We start from the raw sequence: 22636 nt of genomic DNA, 5'->3' as shown, positions 1-22636 counted from the left end.
TGTGGTTAGGTGAAGGATGTTATGAGTGGTTAGCCAATTCCATCTTTGAAGGTTTGTCTGAAGATCCATGTTTTGAGTTCTTTCTTGAAAGTTTTGGTGTTGCTTTGAGAACTGAGGTGTTCTGTTAGTGAGTTCCAGAGTTTAGGTCCTGCTATGGAGATGGCTCTGTTTCTTATGTAGGATAGCTTAGCTAGAGGTAGTGATGGGATGTTTAGCTGTACTTTTCTCGAGGTTCTTGTAGTGCGCTGTGATCTGTGTTTTTTTATGATGTTATCTAGGGCGGTGTTTTCAGTTTTGTATATTGTATTGTGTAAGATGGTTAGTATTTTGAATTCGATTCTTTTCTCTACTGGAAGCCAGTGGAGATTGTAGAGTACAGGGGTGATGTGGTCTGATTTTCTTTTTCCAGAGAGGACTCTGGCTGCCACGTTCTGTAGTAGTTGTAGTGGTTTTAAGGTTGTTTTTGGGAGTCCAATCAGGAGTGAATTGCAGTAGTCAAGGCTGGTGAATATAAGTTGTTGTAAGACGGTTCTAAAATCTTTGTGGTGAAGCAGTGGTTTTAAGTGTTTAAGAATTTGAAGTTTGTGGAAGCCCTCTTTTGTTTTCATTGCGATGTGCTTTTTGTAGTTTAGTTCAGAGTCTATCCATATACCGAGGTCTTTTACGTTGTTCTTTAGTTGTATGTAGATGTTGTCTATATGAATGGAGTGGTTGCTTTTTAATTCAGAGTTTTTTCTTTCTATCAGAAGGCATTCTGTTTTGGACATGTTTAGGCATAGCTTCAGATGGTTTAGCATGTTTCTTATTGATTCGAGGTGAGAGGCTGCTAGTTTCAATGCGTCTTCAATGGTGGAGGTTATTGGTATAAGGAGTTGGATGTCGTCGGCGTACATGTAATATGTAACGCCTAGACTTGAGATAAGTTGGCAGAGTGGAAGTAGGTAAATGTTAGAGAGTATAGCCGAGAGGGCAGATCCTTGTGGAACTCCGGTTTCAAGGGGGATGGCATCTGAAGAGTTGTTATTGAAGTTGACTTTGAAGGTTCTGTTTCTGAGGAAGGATGTAAACCAGTCTAGTGTTTTGCCTGAGAGGCCGATGTTGGCTAGTCTTGATATTTATTTATTTATTTATTTAGCATTTTTCTATACCGACCTTCAAGGTTAAATACCTTATCAGGTCGGTTTACATCGAACAGGGACATAAAAACAGTAAACATAAACAACTTATTATAATCAGGAGAAACAAAGTTACATTTAACAAGGACTGCAAAACTTGGAAGCTTAAACAGCTGGAAAGAAAGGCTTAAGAGGGTAGTAAATTAAAAAACTAAGACCTAAAAGTCCGTGCTAGTGCTAGTTGGGCTATTATGAAAGTGCTGATGCTTGTGTAGTATTTAGAGGGGGATCGAAGTTCCGTTGCTCATGAGCTGGTTTGTCGTCTAATGTGTGTCTGAAGGGTCCGGGAAGGCTTGGCGGAACAACCAGGTCTTGAGTTTTTTCTTAAATGTTAGTAGGCAGGGTTCCAGCCTGAGATCTGCTGGGAGGTTGTTCCAGATGGCTGGTCCTGCTATTGAGAACGCTCGGTCTTTGGTGGAAATGAGGCGCGTGGCTTTGGTTGTAGGGGGTTGTAGTGCTCCTTTGTAGTTTTCTCTAATCGGTCTGTTGGAAGTATGGAGTTTGAAAGGGATTTCGAGATCGAGGTGAAGGTGATTATGGACGGATTTATGTATTAGAGTGAGTGATTTGTGTAGGACTCTGAAGTTGACTGGTAACCAGTGTAGGTTTCGGAGGATGGGAGTAATATGTTCTCTCCGGTTGGTGTTGGTCAAAATTCTGGCCGCGGCGTTCTGTATCATCTGTAGCGGCTTGGTGGTTGAGCTGGGAAGGCCTGTGAAGAGAGCGCTGCAGTAGTCTATTTTGGCAAATATTAAGGATTGGAGCACTGTCCTGAAATCATGGAAAAATAGGAGAGGTTTGAGTCTTTTTAATACCTGTAGTCTGTGGAAGCAGTCTTTGGTTGTGGTGTTGATCATATTCTTTAGATTGAGGCGGTTGTCTAATATGACCCCGAGATCTCTTACATGAGTATGGGTGAGATGGGAGTTGTGGTGTGAGTTGCGTTGGGTCTGTGGAGTGAGGTTGTCTTGGTTGGAGGAGATGAGGAGTAATTCGGTCTTTGAGGCGTTGAGAACTAAGTTAAGACTGCTGAGGAGACTGGTGATAGATTGTAGGCAGTTGTTCCAGAGCGAGAGCGATTTGGTAATTGATTCTGTTATGGGAATCAGAATCTGCACGTCATCGGCGTAAATGTAGTGAATTAAATTGAGACTAATTAACAGCTGGCAGAGGGGGAGGAGGTAGACGTTGAATAGAGTGGGAGATAGTGATGATCCTTGCGGTACACCACGGGAAGAATTTGTCGACGGTGATTCTTTATTGTTAATCTTGACTTTAAAGCTTCTATTACTAAGGAAAGACTTGAACCAGCTGTGGGCTGTTCCGGAAATGCCTATGTCTGAAAGGCGATTCAGGAGGATGGAGTGGTTGACGGTGTCGAAAGCCGCCGAGATGTCAAGGAGGATTAGAAGAAAGGAGTGGCCTTTGTCCAGCCCCATAATAATATGGTCTGTTAGAGAAATGAGAAGGGTTTCCGTGTTGCGTGATTTGCGGAAACCATATTGGGAAGGGTACAGAAAGTTGTGATCTTCTAGGTAATCTGAGAGCTGGGTGTTTACTAGTTTCTCAGTAAGTTTGGCTAAAAAAGGAAGATTGGAGATGGGGCGGAAATTGGCTAATTCGCTAGGGTCCAGGTTGTGTTTCTTCAGGAGGGGTTTAAGGGCTGCGTTTTTTTAGACTATCTGGGTACATTCCTTGACTTAAGCAGCAGTTAATGATGTTGGTCAGCGCTCCAGAGATTGTGTTTGGAATAAGTAGCAGTAGTTTGGAAGGAATACTGTCTGCAGGGTGGCTGGATGGTTTCTGCTTTTTAAGGATGGATTCGATCTCTTTGGTGGAGGTTAATTCGAAGTTGTCCAATTTGACTCCCTTAGGTGTGTGTAAGTTGCTGACTGGAGTGGGCGGTATGGTCTTGGTTGGAAGGAGTGCTAGAGTATTTGTAATCTTCTGCTGAAAGAATATGGCTAGTTCATTTGCTTTAGATTGAGCCTGTTCGTCAGGGATCGTTGGCGGTAGTGGCTTTGTGATTTGTGCAACATATGAAAAGAGAGCCTTTGCGTCATATTGGAGATCGTGGATTTTTTTAGCGTAGTATTCTTTTTTTGCTTTTAGAATTAATGTCCTGTATAGATGTAGAGTTCCTTTGTAAGATGATAGGGTAGATGGGTTGGGGGCTTTGCGCCAACTGTTTTCTTTGTGTCGTAGTTCTTGTTTTTTCTGTTTGAGTTCGCTGGAGAACCAAGGTTGATTTCCTTTTTTTGTTGGATTAATTACTTTGGAGACTGCTGGGCATAGTTTGTTTGCTACTGCTTCAGTGATCTTGTGCCAGGAGAGCACAGCTGAGTTGGGGTTAGATAAATCCAGGTGTGTAAGTTCCTTGGTGAGCTGTTCGCTGAGTATGTCTGAGGCACACGGTTTCCTGAAGTGGATGGTGGAGAGGTGCTGCGTGGCGTGTGATTGTTTTTTTATGGAGAGGGTGGTTGTTATCAAGAAGTGATCTGACCAGGGGATCGGGGAACATGTGGGTTCCATAGTGCAGGAGAAATTGGAGTTGATGAAAATATGATCCAGAGTATGTCCTGCCTTGTGTGTTGGCTTGTTGATAATCTGGGTGAATCCCAATGCACTGATGGCGGTGAGGAGTGTTTCACAATTGGCTGAGTAGTGGGCGGCATCGATGTGGAGGTTAAAATCTCCCATGATTATGGTAGGAAAGTCTGAATTGATGTGCTTCATGATGGCTTCGATAAGGGGGGAGGCGTCTGCTTCTAGTACTCCTGGAGGGGCATATACTAAGAGTATCTGCAGTTGGTTTGATTTGAATAATCCCAATTCTATTTTGGATTCTGACTTGATTGTGTGCGATGTTAGTCTGAATTCTTTCTTGGAAGCTAGTAATAAGCCGCCGCCTCGTTTTTTGTGTCTGTGAATTGAGAAGAAGTCGTATTTGTGCGTGGGTAATTGGTTGATTAATGCTATGTCAGTGTTTTTTAGCCATGTTTCTGTTATGGCACAGAAGTCAGGGTTACTGTCCAAGAGATAGTCGTTGAGGATATGAGTCTTTTTTGTCAGAGATTGGGCGTTGAATAAGGTTACAGAGAGCAAGGTTAGCCCTAGGAACTGTGTCAGTGGCGTGATCATGATTGGGATGAGGGACCTAGGAGTTCTTGCCGGAGATTCTTGCACGTGAGGCATGTTGCGGAGTTGGCGGTGGTATCTGATAGGGATGTGTTGTGTTATCATTTCTTCAGGGGTAAGGCTGGTAGAGTTGAAGATGAAGAAATAGTCTTAGAAGAAAGGTGGAGGGTCCTGAAGGCAATCTATATGGAGAAGTCGCTTTGGTGGGATTCTGATGAGGGATGGGTGAACGAGGAATGTTTGGACTGAAAGGAGTATCCGCTGGTGAAGATGAATTTGAGTACAGCGCTGGAGAGCGATGATTATGCTCGTTTGGTCCTTTATAAGGTTGTGGGACAGTACTCCGTGTACTCTTGGTTCGAGTTTTGGTTTAGGGTTTGTCTTGGAGTATGGTCTGGTGTCCCTGAGAAGTTGCCGTCTCCTTAGTCTGCGATTGTATTAGTTGGTGTTCGCTGGGTTGAGCTGTTGAGACCGCTGGCGTGTGTGGCGTGGTGACGGGCTGCTCTGGGGGCTGCACGAAGGGGCGCACAAAGGGGCAAGCCCCTTTGTTGCGCTCCTTCGGCGCGCGACGCAGGCGCACGGCGCCTGGTGAGCTGCAAATTTAAAGGTCCCTCTCGCGGCTTCCGATTGGTCCGCCTGGGTTGTGGGCGGGCTGGACGGCCGAGCGGAGGGACGGCGTGGAGGAGGAGCAGCGTCGAAGACTTGCCTCGTGGTCTGCGTCCGGGCTCGCCGAGGGTGAGGGAAACTTCAAAGGCCTTACCCCGGCGGGTCTAGGCGCCGACCGCGCAGGCCTCCCCTCTTGTTCGGGCTCGCTGACGCTGCGGAGACGCGGAAGAGAATCGGCGCCGGGTGAGCTGCAAATTTAAAGGTCCCTCTCGCGGCTTCCGATTGGTCCACCTGGGTTGTGGGCGGGCTGGACGGCCGAGCGGAGGGACGGCGTGGAGGAGGAGCAGCGTCGAAGACTTGCCTCGTGGTCTGCGTCCGGGCTCGCCGAGGGTGAGGGAAACTTCAAAGGCCTTACCCCGGCGGGTCTAGGCGCCGACCTCGCAGGCCTCCCCTCTTGTTCGGGCTCGCTGACGCTGCGGAGACGCGGAAGACTATTGTATGTACTCCCTGGAGGAAAGGAGGTGCAGGGGTGATATGATTCAGACTTTCAGATACTTGAAAAACTTTAATGATCCAAAGACAACGACAAACCTTTTCTGTCAGAAAAAAATCAGCAGAACCAGAGGTCACGAGCTGAGGCTCCAGGGAGGAAGACTAAGAACCAATGTCAGGAAGTATTTCTTCACGGAAAGGGTGGTGGATGCCTGGAATGCCCTTCCAGAGGAAGTGGTGAAGTCTAAAACTGTGAAGGACTTCAAAGGGGCGTGGGATAAACACTGTGGATCCATCAAGTCTAGAGGGCGTAAATAAAGAGGAGGCGGCAAAACACTGCACGGAGCGGCAGTAGCCACAGAGGCATTCAGGGAGCGGGATGCCAGTGGTTGGTTTTCCACCTTCACGGAGCGGACGGATGGAGGGCTGCCATCTCCAAAAAAACAAAACAAAAAAAAAAAACAGGGGTGGGTAAGAGTATGGGGCAGGGGTGTGGCCTGCTTGTTACAGCGGTTGCTACCCCTAATTGAGCTGGATGTTCACTTGGATGCAGATACGGTGCTGCTCTCTACATCGGTGGTGGGGTGGAGGGGAATTAGGGCCGGAGGGTACTGGAAGCCAATAGTAACAGGTGGGAGAGAGAAAAAGGGAAATAAAAAATATGGATAAAGTGCGTAGCTTGCTGGGCAGACTGGATGGGCCGTTTGGTCTTCTTCTGCCGTCATTTCTATGTTTCTATGAAGCCGTCTGAGACCGACAGACGCAACATGAATCAGAGTGGTTTACACTAAAATATATAATTAAAACAGAAGATATTTAATTTGAAAGTAAAGTAATGTAAGGACAATGGAAATCCATTCATAGGTAGGCAACAGGTTTATAAAGTGCAAGCCTATCAGCAACAGAAAAATAAAGAACAAAAGCTGGGAAGGAAGCACATTCAACGCATCAGGTAAATTAAGACTTGGTTTTTAAAACCAGTCTAATTGTTGCGAAAGGTGAACAAGGGATCAGGGGGCAAAGTTGTGCTATTCAGGGCACGGGATTTCAAAAAATGCATGCCCCATTAAAGGCAACCACTGGGACATTCATGATAAGCAATTAACAGAAGCAGCACTCAGGGATGGTTAAGGGTCCATCACAACAAGCATCTCAGGAAGAGGATGGAGGCCCAGCTTGGGGTAGCATGAAATAATTAAGAGGTTGAGCTATTTGGGGCAACATTCCTAATCAGCTACTTTGAGGCATTTAGAGTTCGTGCCCTAAACTGGGTTTTAAGACCCATGGGCTGGCACTGGCAGGAGATGTGCATTTGGGGAAGATTAGTTAGGAGATGTGGCTGTGATGATCCAAGAGAGGATTCAAAGATGGAAAGAAAAGAGGATTCTAAGTAATACCATGACAGTCATGGGACAAAGCATTATGTCCAGTTCAGGAGGTAGAGAAGCAGAAACAGAGCACTGGGGGCAGGGTCCATTCTTTAAACACAAGGGTGGGACAGCACCTTCACGGTTCTAGGCAAGCTGCCTTTACATAATGAGCAGGGACCCCAAGAGTTACAGGATGCACTTTTAGGCTTGGGGGTCGCATCACTGGCCAAGGAACTGGGTATTGTATGGAGCATGGGCAGATGCAACACATTGGATGCTGGAAATAAGAGATGCAAAAGCTCAGTGAGGGGTGGGCAATACTGGCAAGGAATATATGTTTTCTCTTGTGTTACTTATCTTATTGTGGCAGAGAAAAGGACAACTTGTGAACAGAGGCCAAAAAAAAATTTGTGGTGGTGGATTGCAAAGAAAAGAGCATTGATGGCTTCAGCTGGCAAAGGATTGGGCAGACCTCGTGGACCAGCTGATTCCTAGGCATCTGCAGGACGCCAAGGCACACCCTAAGCCTGACACTGTCATCATGCATTGGGGGGGGGGGAGGGGTAATGATTTGGTGTCAAAAAAAGCAATCAACTTGATAACAATCAAAAGAAGCAAAGCTATGATTGGAGCGCAATGACAGGATTAAATGACCGTCTGGGTCCCATATCATCCTAGATTAGTATGGTAAGGGGCCAAGAGCAAAAAAGAACAGAAAAAGAAGAGGGGGAAAAACAAGCAAGCAATCATGTGAGGGAGCTGGGTGGGGCAGAAATCCAGCATGCAAAACACAACCCAATGTGTTAGGTGGATCCCATCCCTTCTAAATAAACTAACAGACATAGCTTTGGACATCTCAGATTCAGATTTTCAGGTTGCACCTGAAGCTTACATAAAATCCTAGATAGGAGTGGTGGTTAGCGGTGCCGCCTGTGGCAGCAGCTCACCAGCCCAAAAGGAAAACGAGAAATTGGGGGTGCTCGGAGGTGCCATTAGATAGCTTCTGGTGGGTCCATTTCAAGCAGCCCACAAGTAGGTAAATACAATATAAACAAGAATAAGTAACTCAGGCCGGGATCCGGCTGGCCTGGGGATATGGTGAAATAAAATATTACATGGTAGCGCCAGCACAGCCAGACTACATCAGGCCCAAACATCTTGCCCTCTACGGCTTGATGAGGGGCAATGTGGTGGCTACAAATAAGTAAATTCAGTGGGCCCCTAAGTTACAACCAAAGTGTGAGTGAGAGAGAGTGTGAGTGAGTGTGAGTGGGAGAGAGAGACTCCAGCCATAATGCCCTCATAATAAGGTAGGTATTTATACCCATATATGAGGCCCACCTAGTTACTCAAGGTGAGGTGTAGGTATTAGTGTAGGGTTAGGGGCCACTTTGACATGCAGAGTGTGGCATACAAACAGAACAGTGCACTCTTGTGAAGATTTGATGACCTTCGGAGTGAGGAAACTCACCCAAAGATGAGATTTGTGCAATGTTCCCTCAACCTAGCTTGATGTTACCCAGGTAGAGAGTCCATATGCAGATATTGTAAAGGAACTGGTGGAGGCAGTGAAATTGTTGTTTCTGGTAGGCTAGGCACATTTTATAACTTTTTGGTGAGTACACTAGGAAATTTTTGGTGTTTCTGGTAATTACAGACATTATACAACCATTTTTTGTTGTGTAGAAATGGTTAGGTAAGGGGTGCTTTTGGGAGGTTTGGAACACATTATGGGTATTTCCATTATTTCCTATGGAAAAAATAGTCTTGAATTACAACCAACTTGAGTTACAACCAGCCCTCTGGAACCAATTGAGTTCGTAAGTCAAGGGACCACTGTAATAAATAAATGATGAAAAGAAAAGTCTCCTCGGTGGCGAGTCCTGCATTAGCACAGGTATTAGTGCTTTTGGATAGGTGAGACTTTATTTAAAGCTGTGATCTATATATTCCACTCTTTTTGGTTCTGTCACAATTAGAGATAATGCGTTAGGCTATGTTGGTATGAATAAAAACGTTGGATTGAAACAGATGTCCCAATATTTATTGGGAAGTGGGGAAGACGAGTGGTGTGGCGTGCCAGTGTTAAGCCTCACTGGACTGATCCAAAAAACCCTTTGCATGTTGACCAGAGATTTAAGGATCTTATGCTTGTTAATCACAACTTTCAGGCAAGCGGAATACAACAGGGCATAAGTAAACCCTTTATCCCCCAGAGCCTTCTTAACTGCTGAATAACCTGCATGGAGACAGAAAAACCCTGAAAGATCATAATTCTCTGGGATTTATATGAGTCTTGAGCTTTGTCTAGGATCCTCACTTTATCTCGGTAGCTGTGCAGCTGCATAATAACCGTGCAAGGCCACTCACTGAGGCCTTGGGGTGGCACACAGTGTGCTCTCTCTATCTTCATGTAGCCATTTTTAAACCACCTGCCCAAGGGCCTCAGAGATCCATCTCTCGAAAAAAAGCCATGGGATCTGCACCTTCCTACCCCTCCAGGAAACCAACCAGGCGGATATTTCTTCTGCGCCGTGGTTTTCAATATCAGGCTTGTCAGACATTTCTGAGAAATCTCTCTCCAACAAATCAACCTTTATTGCTCCTGTGAGAGAGCCCTCAGTTTCTTTGACCCACGGCACATCATCAATACAGGTAGAATCCTTTTGCATGGACGCCACTAGGGCAGCGACCTTGTCCACTGTCACTGCCTGCCTACTGCTGATTCGAGAAGCAAGTTGCTTCATAAGCAATGCAAACGTTTTCTGGAGATTTTTCCCCATGACCTCCGCAGGCGCTGCAGGAGTAGGCCACTCAGAGGCCTGACACTCGGCCAGGTCTGCCTTGCTGCTTGCAGGATTTTTCTTTGATCTCAATGCCCCACCTGACTGCTCAGTCCACAAAACAGGCAGATTTAGCTGGCACATCTTTAGACAGGATGCTACTGATGAAATGAGCAGCCTCTGGCAGGATGGATAAAGATTATCCGCCAGGGCCTGGGGATCTCCCACCACACACGTCTGCCCTTCTCTAGCTCATCATGTGACCCTCCCTGGGGGACTTTTCTTTCTGCGAAGTAACACTGCAGGCCTGCAAGGACTGATGTCTTAATGCAAGTTTCTCCATCACTAACATTATATTCATCCCATAAACGCACAAGGCTCAAGTGAAGGGGGAGAAATTGTAAAAGAGTTTGGATACAGAGCAAGATACTATACGAGCAAAGCCCATTTTACCTAGAATGATTGGGATCAGGCTTGATCTGGATAATTTTTCTTCCAGATAAGTGAAATTCCAGGTAATGGGAGTTTTCTGAAAGAACAATTGTGATTCATGGGAGTTTCTGATGGGTAACGCATGAAACCAACCAGTTTTATTATTTATTTGTGTTTTATAACCTGCAATCTCTTACAAGGGATCAATGCAAAGTACTACATAACAATTATAAAACTATATTACATAAAATGAATAAAACAAATGCAGAAAATTACAAATGTAATTAAATTTATATAGCACTTTCCTGATTTAAAACTAATCGCTCAAAGTGACGTACACTCATAATTACCCTAAACAACATTAAAATCATAAAACAAAGTAATCCAGTATTACAGAAAGATTACAAAATGATGCTCTTTCCATAGTTCAGATCATATTGTTGATCAACCAGGTCTTTAATTTCTTATGGAATTTCATTAGATCTTGTTCCTCTCTGATCACCAGGGGCAAATCATTCCATAATTTTGTAACTATTACATATTAAAAACCACATTAAGAAATGTCTTGGCTAGTTTCCTAAATATTTTATCATCTATACACCACAGGTCCTTAGGTAATGCACTCCTCAGCGTAGGTGCCACATAAGAAAAAGCTCTGACCCGTGCAGACTGCAACTTATAACAGCATAAAGGAGGAATCTTTAGAAGACATTCATCCTGTGACCTCAAAACTCTGCCAGGAACATATTTAGTTAATCTGCCAAGAGTACACAATTTCTCAGTGTGCAATGAATCTTAAACTGAGATCTTTCGGCATTAGGGAGATTATGTAATGTCATAAGCTCAGGAGTTATATGATCCCTATGACCCATACTAGCATGCTGCAATAAGTGTAAAGCTCATAAGGGGATCGATATACTTTTGCACAAATCAAGCTGCCCAAACCATAGATACTGCAGCACAGATAACAGAAGCTTTTTTTTTTTTCCCCTGGATAATGGTTCAGGGTCCAGGGACATTGATAGTTTCTGGATCTACAGATAAAAGATGCTCCACTACACATGAAAATATCAGCAGTCTCTCCCTGCATCCCCCCCCCCCCCCTGTCATCCCCATCCCCACAATTTCTCATATGACAGCAATCTGGAACAAGACTCACAATCCAAATACCAACTGGATCACACATCCTAACACACAGATCAGCTCTGTCAGTGGCATCCCCAAGGAATGCAGAGAATTCAGCACTCTTCATGTATTGCTTTTCTCCAAATAATAATAAAAAGCAGCAATATCCATACCCGAGCTGGCAGGTCATAAGAAGGAACGGTCCAACAGGAAGAGCAGAGCTCTTTCGGACCATTCCTTGAACAGGAAATGCTGGGTTGGAAGGCGGTCTGAAATGTATCTATGAGCCCCAGCAGCAAACATTCACTCGTTCCCACAGCAAACTATTCTTTTAATGAGGAACGGAAGTAATTCCATATCAGTGAGAAGATGGGAGCCCTGTAATATATTACCAAGAAGGTAAAAGCTACTGATGGCTATCTTCGAATATGTGCGATCTACAGTCAGTACAATTCATCCAAATAATCTGCACTATCAGGAAAGGAGTATCAGTGTACTCTGAAGTTAATTTTAAAAATACAGAAGTGGAACACTAAATTATTCTTAGCACCAACATGAACTGATTTCAGCAAAAAACGTTTTGCATCCAATTTAAACAATTGGGAGAAGTGGCCACATCTTGCATATCACAACTTATGCTTTTTTGCCAGCACTCTCTCGGCAGCTTTTCCTGTGCACAGATCTGGCGGGTCTGTTAGAACCGCGGTGACACACTCGCCTACAAACCTTTAGGTCTATCCATGTACATGGAGCCCCTCCAATCTAGGTGTATGAACAGACTGCAAACACACATGCTCATCACTGATGAAATGCACAGACATAGAAAGAACGAACTCACCTTCAGTCAAAGGCAGAAATCTATAAAGGATTTTTGTGTCCCCCAGAATATACAAAGAGAAGGAGGCTGCAAATGCTGATGCACTTAGAAAATCTTTGGTGATGGATCCATCTGAGGGAAGTTCGCCTTCATGCAATGCTCCTAATAAAAAGGAAAGGAAAAAAAGTAGGATAAGAGAAAAATTCTCCAGACTTATGCCATTTCATATTACTAGGCTGCAGCTGCTTATCCTAAGAAGCTTTGCCCGCCTGCAGCAAACAGAACAAGACATAAAAGCTGCCCTCTTACTGCCAGAGCAGAGAGAGAGAGAGAGTCCACCAAATTCCTCTCAGATGTTTGTCATGTGGGCTTGCTGACTGATCAAGTGATATTTTCCTTCCAAAGCTTAGCAGCCCAATTAATTCTCTCCTCTCTTTGCTTGCTTTAAACAGCCATTTTGACTGAAAGTAGCGCTACGTAAATCCCTCTCCCCATCCAGAGTCCTTCATTTTGGAGAACATTTCATGTTTATTTAGTAGAATTACTTTAAAATAACATTACAAAAAAAGAAAATCATATCATAATAGAAAAATCAAATAGAAATAATGAAATATTAAAAAAACAAAAAAAACCCCCAAAGCCGAAGTAGTCTAAAGTGTATGGAGTGGAGGGGAGACCCAATAAGGAAAAAACAGTTCAGGCAAACACAATAAAGTAACCCACAGTTCCTGCCACATGGGCTACCATTAACCCTGTCCTTGACCAGAAGATGTTCAACAAGTCTCTTCTGGATCTATCCCACCAGATCCGTTTCAGTAATACAAACATTTTCTCCTGGTATTTGATAATAAACTAACGCGGCAATTAAAAAAAAAAAAAGTACACAAAGTCCTTAAGTAATAGCCAGAGGGTGCAACAAAAGATTCTTTTCTTATAGCTGGGGGTCACAGGAGACCGCTGTGGAAAAAAACAAGACATTTTGTGACCATGAAATAAGAATTTGCTATCTCTCGTTTCTAAATCAGATCCTCGTCAGAGTCCAACAAAAAGAGAAAATTAGGGTAGATCTGTTTGATGCTTCCTCCCATGAAGGTGCGACAGATAATCAGTGAGGGTCAAGAGCCGACACTGCGCAAGCATCCCCAAGCCACAACACCCATGCTCTGTCAGGCCCCAGGCACTGCTGTTCTCCAGAGACCAGGAGAACCGTAACACACTTCTCGCTCGTGCGTCACCAAGCTCCTTCCATAAATAATTGCCAGATGCATAAAAACCTAGGCACACCATTAATATCCAAGCCTATTCATGCGGTGCTCTAAACCAGCATGCCTTATGACAAACAGGTACAATGAATCCCTCTCCCTAGAAAGCTCACAATCTGCGCCAAAGAAAGATGCAGAGATTTGGCCAAGAACACAGCGAGTGTCCATGGCAGAGGCAGGATTTGAACTCTGGTTTTCTGGTCCATTATGATAACCACTAGTCTGGCACCCTAGAAGGGCTTAATCTGCAGACAAGAAGGAAGTGGAACTATGGAGCAGCAGGGAAGGGAAGGGAAACGGCACCAGGTGTGACCTGTCCATGGGGATGGGGCTAGGACTGGCTGTGAATTCTCTCTCTCCCAAACACATAAGCAGAACGCATTCTTCCTCCAGGCCCAAGCAGTACTCGAGGCCCAGTTGTCCTTTGCCCACCAGAACTGGATTTCCACCATCAGCTCTGCTCCACTTCTTCAGATCATGGGAAAAAGGTGGCAGAGCACCATTCTAGGTTGTTCCATTAGAAATTAAGCCCTGGGTAACAGACACAAGCAGGCACTGAAACAGTCAAAGTTTGAAACCTGCGAGCAGTAATAGTGTAGCAGCCTGGGTTGAAGTTTTGACAATTGGCACTGTGACTGGCAAATTCACACTTGTGCTAATTCCATTTTTTTCTCTGTTCTTTGAGCTGCAGGATCACACCCCTCCACAACAACAGTAGGGGGAAGGGCTGAACTAGGGAGCATAGGGGCTGTTCTTTGCTCCTTCTGCTCCAGGCTCACCTTCCTATTCCCTGCAGGCTGCCAGGAGGGGTTGGAGTGCAGCGCCCCGGGCACTCTTGAAGGCTGAAAGTAGGGGCAGATCTCCCCCCACAACCTAAGCCTGCACTCTAGCGTTTCCATAGGCAAACTGAAAACCATGCAGCAGTCATACCTGCGCACCAGACCTCCAATGCAACAACAAAAAAACAAAACTGCAATTCACAAGGTGAGAACAAGCAACCCCTAAAACATCAAATCCTAGTCCCATCCCCCCACAGGGCTCTGCAACTCATCAACTCAACAGTTTAAGTTCATTGGGCCTCTCTGCCTACCTGGTTTCATACAGACAAGTAGTTTTGAACAAACTGGTGAGCCTGTGCAGCACAAGGATTAGGACTGGGAAAAAAAAATTGTCAGCATTTCACCTCAAAACAAACATGTTTATGTTACATGAAAGCTGGGCTTTCCATCTAGAGCCATTCATTTTCCCATTTTACTTCCACAAAAATTAAGTTGGTGTTGCATTTCTTGGTTCTGGCCCACCACAACATCAGAGCTAGAGGACGCCGCAAGAATCTGGTTTTGAATAAGGAAGTCCCAACATAACTTGGCCTACAAATGAAGTTCATTTCTGTCACGGTATGCACAAAAGAAACCCTTCTGAAGATGACACTACCCCCAAGGGGGTTATTGCTGTTAGAAACTGCCATTTGAAATAAAACATTTATTCACGTTTCGCTCTATCACGAACTGTTGCCCAGTCTTTAACAGTGTGCATGCTGGGCTGAACCTCACCCCACCTCTCCAATGAGTTGCCATTTTTCTGCAATCAACAGTTTCTCAGGAACCACCAAAACAATCTTTCACTTCCCAAATTACAATAAAACACCTTCAAAAGTAGGGCTATGCATGAAAAAAAAAAAAATGAACGCAAACAGGCCAAGCGTTGCGAAAGAAACCAACGCACATCTTACAATGTAACTATTCATAGGACCGCAGGAGGCACTGGCCCAGACAGCAAAGTCTCACTTGCAGGAAGCCAGATCCCTCACGACATGTTTTCAACAGAATTATCTTGCAAACATATTGTGGGAAATCGTCTTCATTATATCAATCAACATATTAAGAACTCTGTCTAAAATGCTGATCCGCTGAACACAAGTGATTCTTACAATAAAGGGGAAGACCGGACCAGTGAAAGCACACAGAAAGGGTTGACTTCCAGTTCCTCCCAGCCTTCTCCCTCAACAAACCATTCTTGGGAGATTTCTGGAACTTAAGCCGCTGCTACTTTTCCACCACACAGAGTACCTTGAAGAAAGCACCATTCAAGTGTCTGGCTGCCTGCTGTAACAAGCCACACCCACTGCCCAGGCCCACACATGGTTCTCCGAAGTGGCCATCTTAAGGCATACAGTATTTTAAATGCACCCAGGGACAGCAACTGACTGCTTGCCCAATCTTCCATTTCTTACCACCTCCACCAAAGCTGCTGCCCAGACGCATATGTCCTTAAGTAAGGGCTGCATTCCCTGCCCCTGCCAAGGTAACAGCAAGCCTCTTCTCCACTTCTAACACCTCCCCACCCATGGCTACTGTTCCTGCAAATTGACCCTTCGGCTCGGGTACTCCTGGCTCAGGCATGGGGTAGTTGAAGGCTCGCCCAGTGCTCACCCCACTCATGGTCCGATAAAAAATACTGTTCCAAAGCATCCTGCATTGTCTTATTAAAATGGCCCTGTCCAATGTCTGAAAGATGCCCTTTGGAGTTATGATAGAAGACAGGACAATCCGCTAAAACCCAATCATGGCTTCCAATCACAGCACCGATAAGCTGACCTGCCAGGTCACCTTCCTTTTTCATCAGTTCCAAAGCATCACTTATGCCCAACGCTGATGTCTGATCAACACACAACTGTTTTCAGGAGAACCACCACCAGTTCAGTCAGACCTCGTTTCACCCATAGTAATCAGTTTCCTACAGGTTAGGGAGTCTGGGTCCCTGCCCCTTAGATAAGGTACAAGTGCATCAGGTCACGCCAGACTACGCAGCTGCTGTGTAAAAGGATTTGGTGGCTGCACATTCAACACACACACTCTGTCTGCTGTGCGGCCTAGATGACTTCCCATAGGGTCGCCATCCAGTTGTCTTGCCTGCCTAAAAGATGGACGAAAAATACAACAATCTACACAATCCTACAACCATGGGACAAGGCTCTATAATGGGCATCACCACCCAGAAAAAGAGATCTTAGAATCGCTGTGGATAATATCTAGAAATCCTTGGCCCAGTGCATGGTGTCTGTTAAAGGCAAATAGGTGGTCAGGTATTATTAAAGAAATGGAAAATAAAAACTAAAGGAGGTCATAATGCCTGGAGTATTGTGTGTAGTTCTGGCTGCCCCATCTGAAAAGACACAGCAGAACTAAAAAAAAAAAAAGTACAGAGAAGGGCGGCAAAAATGATAAAGGGGGTGGAATGGCTCCCCTTTTGGGAAAGGGTTAAACAGGTTAGGGCTCTTTCATCTGGAGAAGAGGCAGCTAAGAGGGTTTATGACAGAGGTCTAAAAATCATGAGTGGAATGGACAGGTAAACACGGAATGGTTCTTTATCCTTTCAAAAAGTACTAGGGGACACTCCATGAAGCTCAGAGAAAGAATTGCTTTCACTGAGCGCACAGGTAGCACATTTAAAATAAAATCTGAGAAAGAATTGTTTTCACTGAGCGCACAATTAAAACTGTGACATTTGTTGCCAGAGAATGTAGTGAAAACAGTGTCGCTGGGTTTAAAAAGGGTTCAGACAAAAGATCACATGGGGTGATGAGCTGAAGCAGACGTGATCTCTTCGGCTCCGGGTGTCTGCCTCCTAATATACCGGAAAAAACGGAACGGCGAGACTCCAAAATCTGACTGGGGCCGCAAGAACTGGCTTATGTCGATTGTCACCTTTATGCAGAAGTCGCCGCAGTTGATGGCAGCTAGAAGTAGCAGAAAAGAAAAAGATAAAGGGAAGCTGACAGAATCCAAGATGGCACCGACAGAGCTTCCTATTACACCCTCACCCTCCAGCCCTGTCACGGTGGTGATTCTCCGAGATACCATAGCGGCTACCCTGGATGAAAAGTTAGCAGGAATCGCCACCCAACTTACCGAAGTGAGAGATGCGCTGGCGGAGTTTGGCCCGCGAATAGACCACGTGGAGGGGAGGGTGTCCCTGCTAGAAGATGAACTCACGACGGCGACGGGCAAAGTGGAGACGCACGCTGCTTCCCTACGGGAGTGTCAAGACAAAATTGACAACCTTGAGAACAGATCTAGGCGAGCTAATTTACATTTTCTGGGCTTACCGGAATCACTTGATGAAGGGGGCTTGGGAGATTTCTTAGAGGAATGGTTGCCGGAGGCAGTGGGGCTTGAGGCCTTAAAAGAACATTTAACAATTGAACGGGCCCATCGAGTGGGAAGGCGTCACCCTACTGACTCAAGACCCAGAATAATTATAGCCAAATTCCTCAATTATGCTCAAAAGCATAAAATATGGCTGGCATATAGAAACAAGCCTGATATAGACTACAAGGGAATGAAGATCCGTATTACCCAAGATTATTCAGCAAGGGTTTCCCAGCAGCGCAAGAGATTTTCTAGTGTCTGTTCAGAGCTGGTTCACAAACATATTAAATTCGCACTTCAATATCCTGCCACTCTCAAGATCTGGATGAATGGAGGGCAAAAAATTTTTACTTCCCTGGAGGACGCCCAAAAATATGTGAAGGAATGTGAACGTTAACGTTTTAAAAATCTAAACATAAACATGTAGTTACTACTTCCCGGTTCAGTTCCTCCCATACAAAAAAAAAAAAAATATATATATAGTAGGAATTTCTCTGGGACTTTTTTTTTCAGTTCCTGTTCCATCGGATTTACGATTACATTCATATAAACGTTTCCTAATTTAAGCTGCCTGTTCGACTGGAGGGCCAAGGTGCAAAAACGGAGATACTGTAGATTCCTTCTGGCTACCGCCATTTGCAGCTTGGACGGCCATTTTATTTCACCCTATAGGCATGGCTGTACATGCTATGGCGATCGTTGCAAGACAAGAAGGAGAGACACAAATTCCGCACTATTAGCTGGACTATGGCAGTTCCTGGTTCATTTTGGTAACTGACTCGGTGCCACAATAGCTGGGCTCGACGATTGGGAGCAGCGGTGGCTATGAGGATGGATCGTGGATACGTGGTCATCTGGCAATCCCAGCGGGCAGCGAAGCGAACAGCCACAGGCCGGCATGGATAGAGGATCGGAACGTCGTGTTCAAATATAGTTACTGACTTTTGCAGCCAAATATTTCAAACGGACAGAAGCGTTTTGTGCTTTGCTGCAGTTTAGTATATACTTGTTTATATAGTTTAATAGGCATTGATACTAATATTCAATTGTCACTGTACGGGGGAATTGAGCGGTGAAGGTATAATATGGGGTTATAAAGCATAGGAGGCAGTTCACCCGGCCACCTAGATCAGTGATCTTCCTCTCTTCCGGTGAAGAGGGAGAGTTTGCGTATTAGGGGATTGGGCTTTGGGGAATTTTGGGGCGAAATGGGGCCTGGAGAATGCTAATCAGGATATAGAGGAAATAAAGGACGGAGGGTGCAAGAAGGGTAAAGACTTGTGGAAATATGGAGAGTCAATGCTGATACGACCAGGCTGGCGGAGAAGGGTGAGGCTGGGCACCCAGCTCCGATTGCTAGGACTTAAACGATCATGCTTTAAGGAAAAAAGTTTACAATATGGGGGGTAAATATAGAATCATCTCCTGGAATATTGACGGGCTCGGGACTCCCATAAAAAGAAAGAAAGTTTTTCAACATTTAAAGCGCCTGAAGGTTAATATAGCATGTATTCAAGAGACCCATCTAAATGCCACAGAGAGTGCAAAGCTCTGCAGAGAATGGGCAGACTGTTTTTACTCTGAGGCAAAAGGGAAAAAGGGAGGTGTAGCGATTTTAATCAACAAGAACACTCCCTTTACACTGACGAAGGAAATTCGTGATCCGGAGGGCAAATTTCATATTATCGTAGGGCAAATTGCGGGGAAAGCTCTCACTGTGTGTAATGTGTATGCCCCAAATGTTCCAAACCCATCATACTTTACCAATATTATTACCAATATTATTACCATCCTATTAGAGCATACCCAAGGAGATTTGATTGTCGCAGGGGATATGAACAGCGTCTTGGATGCATATTTAGACAAATCCCAAACCTCAAAAGGATACTATTTACCGAATAAATCAGGAGTCTCACAGTTTGTTAACAGACTGGGCCTCCTTGATCCTTGGAGAACCTTAAATCCTGAAACTAGGGACTTCACACATGTCTCCAGAGCGCACAATACGATGTCTCGAATAGACTATATTCTTCTCCCCACTACTCTTTTTCCTAAGGTAGCAGCGGCGGAAATCAGCCCTATGGCCATAGCGGATCATGCACCTATTTGGGTAGACATTTGGTTTACAACAGATCGTTCCGCAAAAAAACCGTGGCGTTTACCAGGACATCTAGCCATGGATAAGGAATTCCATCAATTCCTGACTGCAAAATGGGAAGAATATTCTCAGAACAATGAACAACATTTGGACAATCCGCTTCTTTTTTGGGAAACAAGTAAAGCAGTTCTCAGAGGAGAAATCATTGCTTTCGCTATAAAAAAAGAATAAGCAGTTAAATCACACTATACTTTGTTTGGAAACACAACTGCAACAAGCAAAAAGACAATTAGCGGATCAATTAACCACCCAAAATACAGCTTCATATCGGGCGTGTTTATCGGCATTAAATGAGCATCTGCAACTACGAGCCCAAAGGGCACTACGGGCTTCTGACCACCTCTTTTATAGATTTGGCAATAAGTCAAGTAAATTACTAGCCAGGTTAGTGGCAATAAAGAGGAAGAAAGCCTACATTACTGGCTTGAAAAATTCAACTGGGCAATATGTAACAATGGCACCAGAGGTTTTGGAAATATTTCGCCAGTTTTATGAAGAACTATATCGAGAGGTTAGACCAGTGAACTCCGAAGAGGAGGCAGTTTTCTTTAGTGATTTGAAGTTGCCTACTTTGTCCTCTGAAGACCAAAAAAAGTTGATTGAACCAATAACCGAGCAGGAAGCCCAAGAAGTTATACGCACTAGCAAAAGTAATAAATCTCCGGGACCCGACGGATTCACAGCTGAATATTATAAAATTCTGCTACCTCATGCTGTTCAACCCATGATGGCTTTCTTCAATTATGCCTGGCGAGCGGGTGGTTTCCCAAATGATTTCAATAATGCCTATATCACCATTTTACCTAAACCGGGTAAGGACCCACTTATGGCAGCATCCTACAGGCCAATCTCACTTCTAAATGTTGATCTCAAATTATATGCAAGGATTTTAGCTATTCGTTTAGGAAAGGTGATACCATCTATTATATCACCGTACCAAGCTGGTTTCGTTGGAGGAAGAAATGCTGGAGCACATGTTATCCGCCTTCTAACTGCCATTGAGACGTCACACTCTCACCAGATCCCAGCAATAGCAGTGGGGTTCGATTCAGAAAAAGCCTTCGACAGAGTGTCATGGGATTATATGTTTTCAGCTTTACAGCGCTTCGGTATCCCAGATTCCTTTATTACAGCCATCAAAATTTTATATGCTAAACCAGTGTCGCACATCTCAGCTAATGATACACTTTCAGATGGATTTCCGATCACGAGGGGGGTTAGACAAGGCTGTCCCCCTTTCTCCTATCCTATATATTCTGGCTTTGGATCCACTGCTACGGAAACTGGCTCTATCATCTGATATACAGGGGCTGCAATTACCGGGAGTGAATTTTAAAGTAGCAGCTTTTGCTGATGACATGCTAATCTATTTAAGCGACCCTATCAGGGCTCTTCCATATGTGTTGTCTATTCAAACTGCTTTTGGACGATTTGCAGGTCTAAAAATCAACACTGAAAAGTCTGAAGCACTGGATATTTTAGGAAGTCTCAAGTCCACTTGGCCAGGTCAATTCCCCTTAAAATGAGTAACTAAATCGCTCAAATATTTGGGGATCCACATACCAGCTGACTTGCGCCAACTCTACTTCCTTAACATTACCCCACTAAAACAAAAACTCATTACCAAACTGCAAGCTTGGAGAAACCTACCACTTTCCCCGTCAGGAAAGATCCTACTACTGAAAATGATGGAGATTTCAAAATGGCTCTATCTTTTTGCTATGCTCCCTACTTGGCTGAAACGGCAGGACATCCTTACTTTACATGCGGAGCTGAATCGTTATCTATGGGGAGGCAAACGAGCCAGAATTCCATTACAAGTTTTAATGAGACCGAAAAAAGAGGGGGGGCTAAACTGTCCAGATCTCAGAGCCTACAATTATGCAAGCCTTTTGAGACACCTTAAGGATTGGATTTATGACACTGAGACTTTCTCACCGCTAACCCATTATAAAAATTGGTTGGAACCCTTCAGCCCCAGTGCAGTATTACAGGTCTCCAGCACATTGTTGCCCTCCCATGTAATCACTAGTGTTCTCATACGCCCTTTCAGGATGGCATGGAAAAGACTTTGCTACTTCATGGAAGTTGCGCCAGAATTTACTACTAATCTACCAATACAAGATTGCCCCCTATTTAAACCGGGGGTGGATAAAGGTCCCTTTCTTCAGTGGGCATCATGGGGGTTGACTACAGTGGGTCACTTGCTTCATGTGGACTCTAGGCCTTTTCAACTCCTCAGTTACCAAGAATTGCAAGCTATATACTTTATGCCACATAAGGAATTCTATTGCTACCTACATTTGCGGCACTTTATACTGGAAACGTTAATCACAAATCCCCTTTTCTCGTATCCGGCCAAGCTCCATCAACTGCTTCAAGGACCGGATGGTAAACGTGTTAAATGTGTCCAGTTCTATGCAGCGCTTGTCGCCCTTATGCACCCTACCGACTTCTCAGATGCAGTGGCAAAGTGGAATAGATGGCTACCTAATTATATCACTGAACAGGAGTTCCGAACTTGCATCCAGGCAATACCAAAAACTGCTGAAAATGTAACTCTACGGGACAAACTTTATAAATTTTATTATTTGGCATACCACTCTCAAAAAGTTGTGTTTTATATGGGAGTGTCAGCGACTAATATTTGTATACGATGCCAAGATGCCAATCCAGACTTTTATCATGATGTATGGTTATGCCCAACAATACAAGTTCTCTGGTCATCACTGCAGAACCTGACACAACTAATGTGGGGTCTTTCAATTCCTTTACTCCCAAAGATATGGCTCTTTGGCTTATTGGGGGACACCGTTATGACTCTTACCAGACACCAGATACTCTTATTCCACAAAATGATATTAATAGCTAAAGATACTCTCTTAGCACAATGGACAGCCACGCATCCTCAATACTGGTCCATTTATCAATGCAAATTACAGAAATTGCTTTTACATGAATATATGACAGCTAAACAGATGTCAGGAAAACATGGCAAACAAACTGTAAAAATTTAGGAAGATTATGAAAACTTACTAACAGCAGAAGAAAGAACCTATCTGGATCCACCTGCTTAAGTGTGATCAGCTCAGTTCTTACCCAGTATAAGGAAGGCTATTACCCTATA

At 44.4% G+C, this 22636-nt stretch overlaps 1 protein-coding gene across 12 annotated transcripts in view; it reads right to left on the bottom strand.

Moving 5' to 3' along the window:
• The window catches only part of RAB27A (RAB27A, member RAS oncogene family), a 189653-nt gene that overhangs the window by 52302 nt on the left and 114715 nt on the right, over positions 1–22636 (bottom strand). For all 12 annotated transcript variants that reach the window (XR_003852397.1, XM_029575043.1, XM_029575049.1 and 9 more), the window contains exon 2: positions 11960–12100. The gene's annotated coding sequence lies outside the window, so the exon portion shown is untranslated. The remainder of the gene's footprint in view (positions 1–11959; positions 12101–22636) is intronic.

Source organism: Rhinatrema bivittatum, chromosome 13 (assembly GCF_901001135.1).
Source record: "Rhinatrema bivittatum chromosome 13, aRhiBiv1.1, whole genome shotgun sequence".
NCBI lineage: Eukaryota > Metazoa > Chordata > Amphibia > Gymnophiona > Rhinatrematidae > Rhinatrema > Rhinatrema bivittatum.
This window is presented reverse-complemented; position numbering and strand designations above follow the sequence as displayed.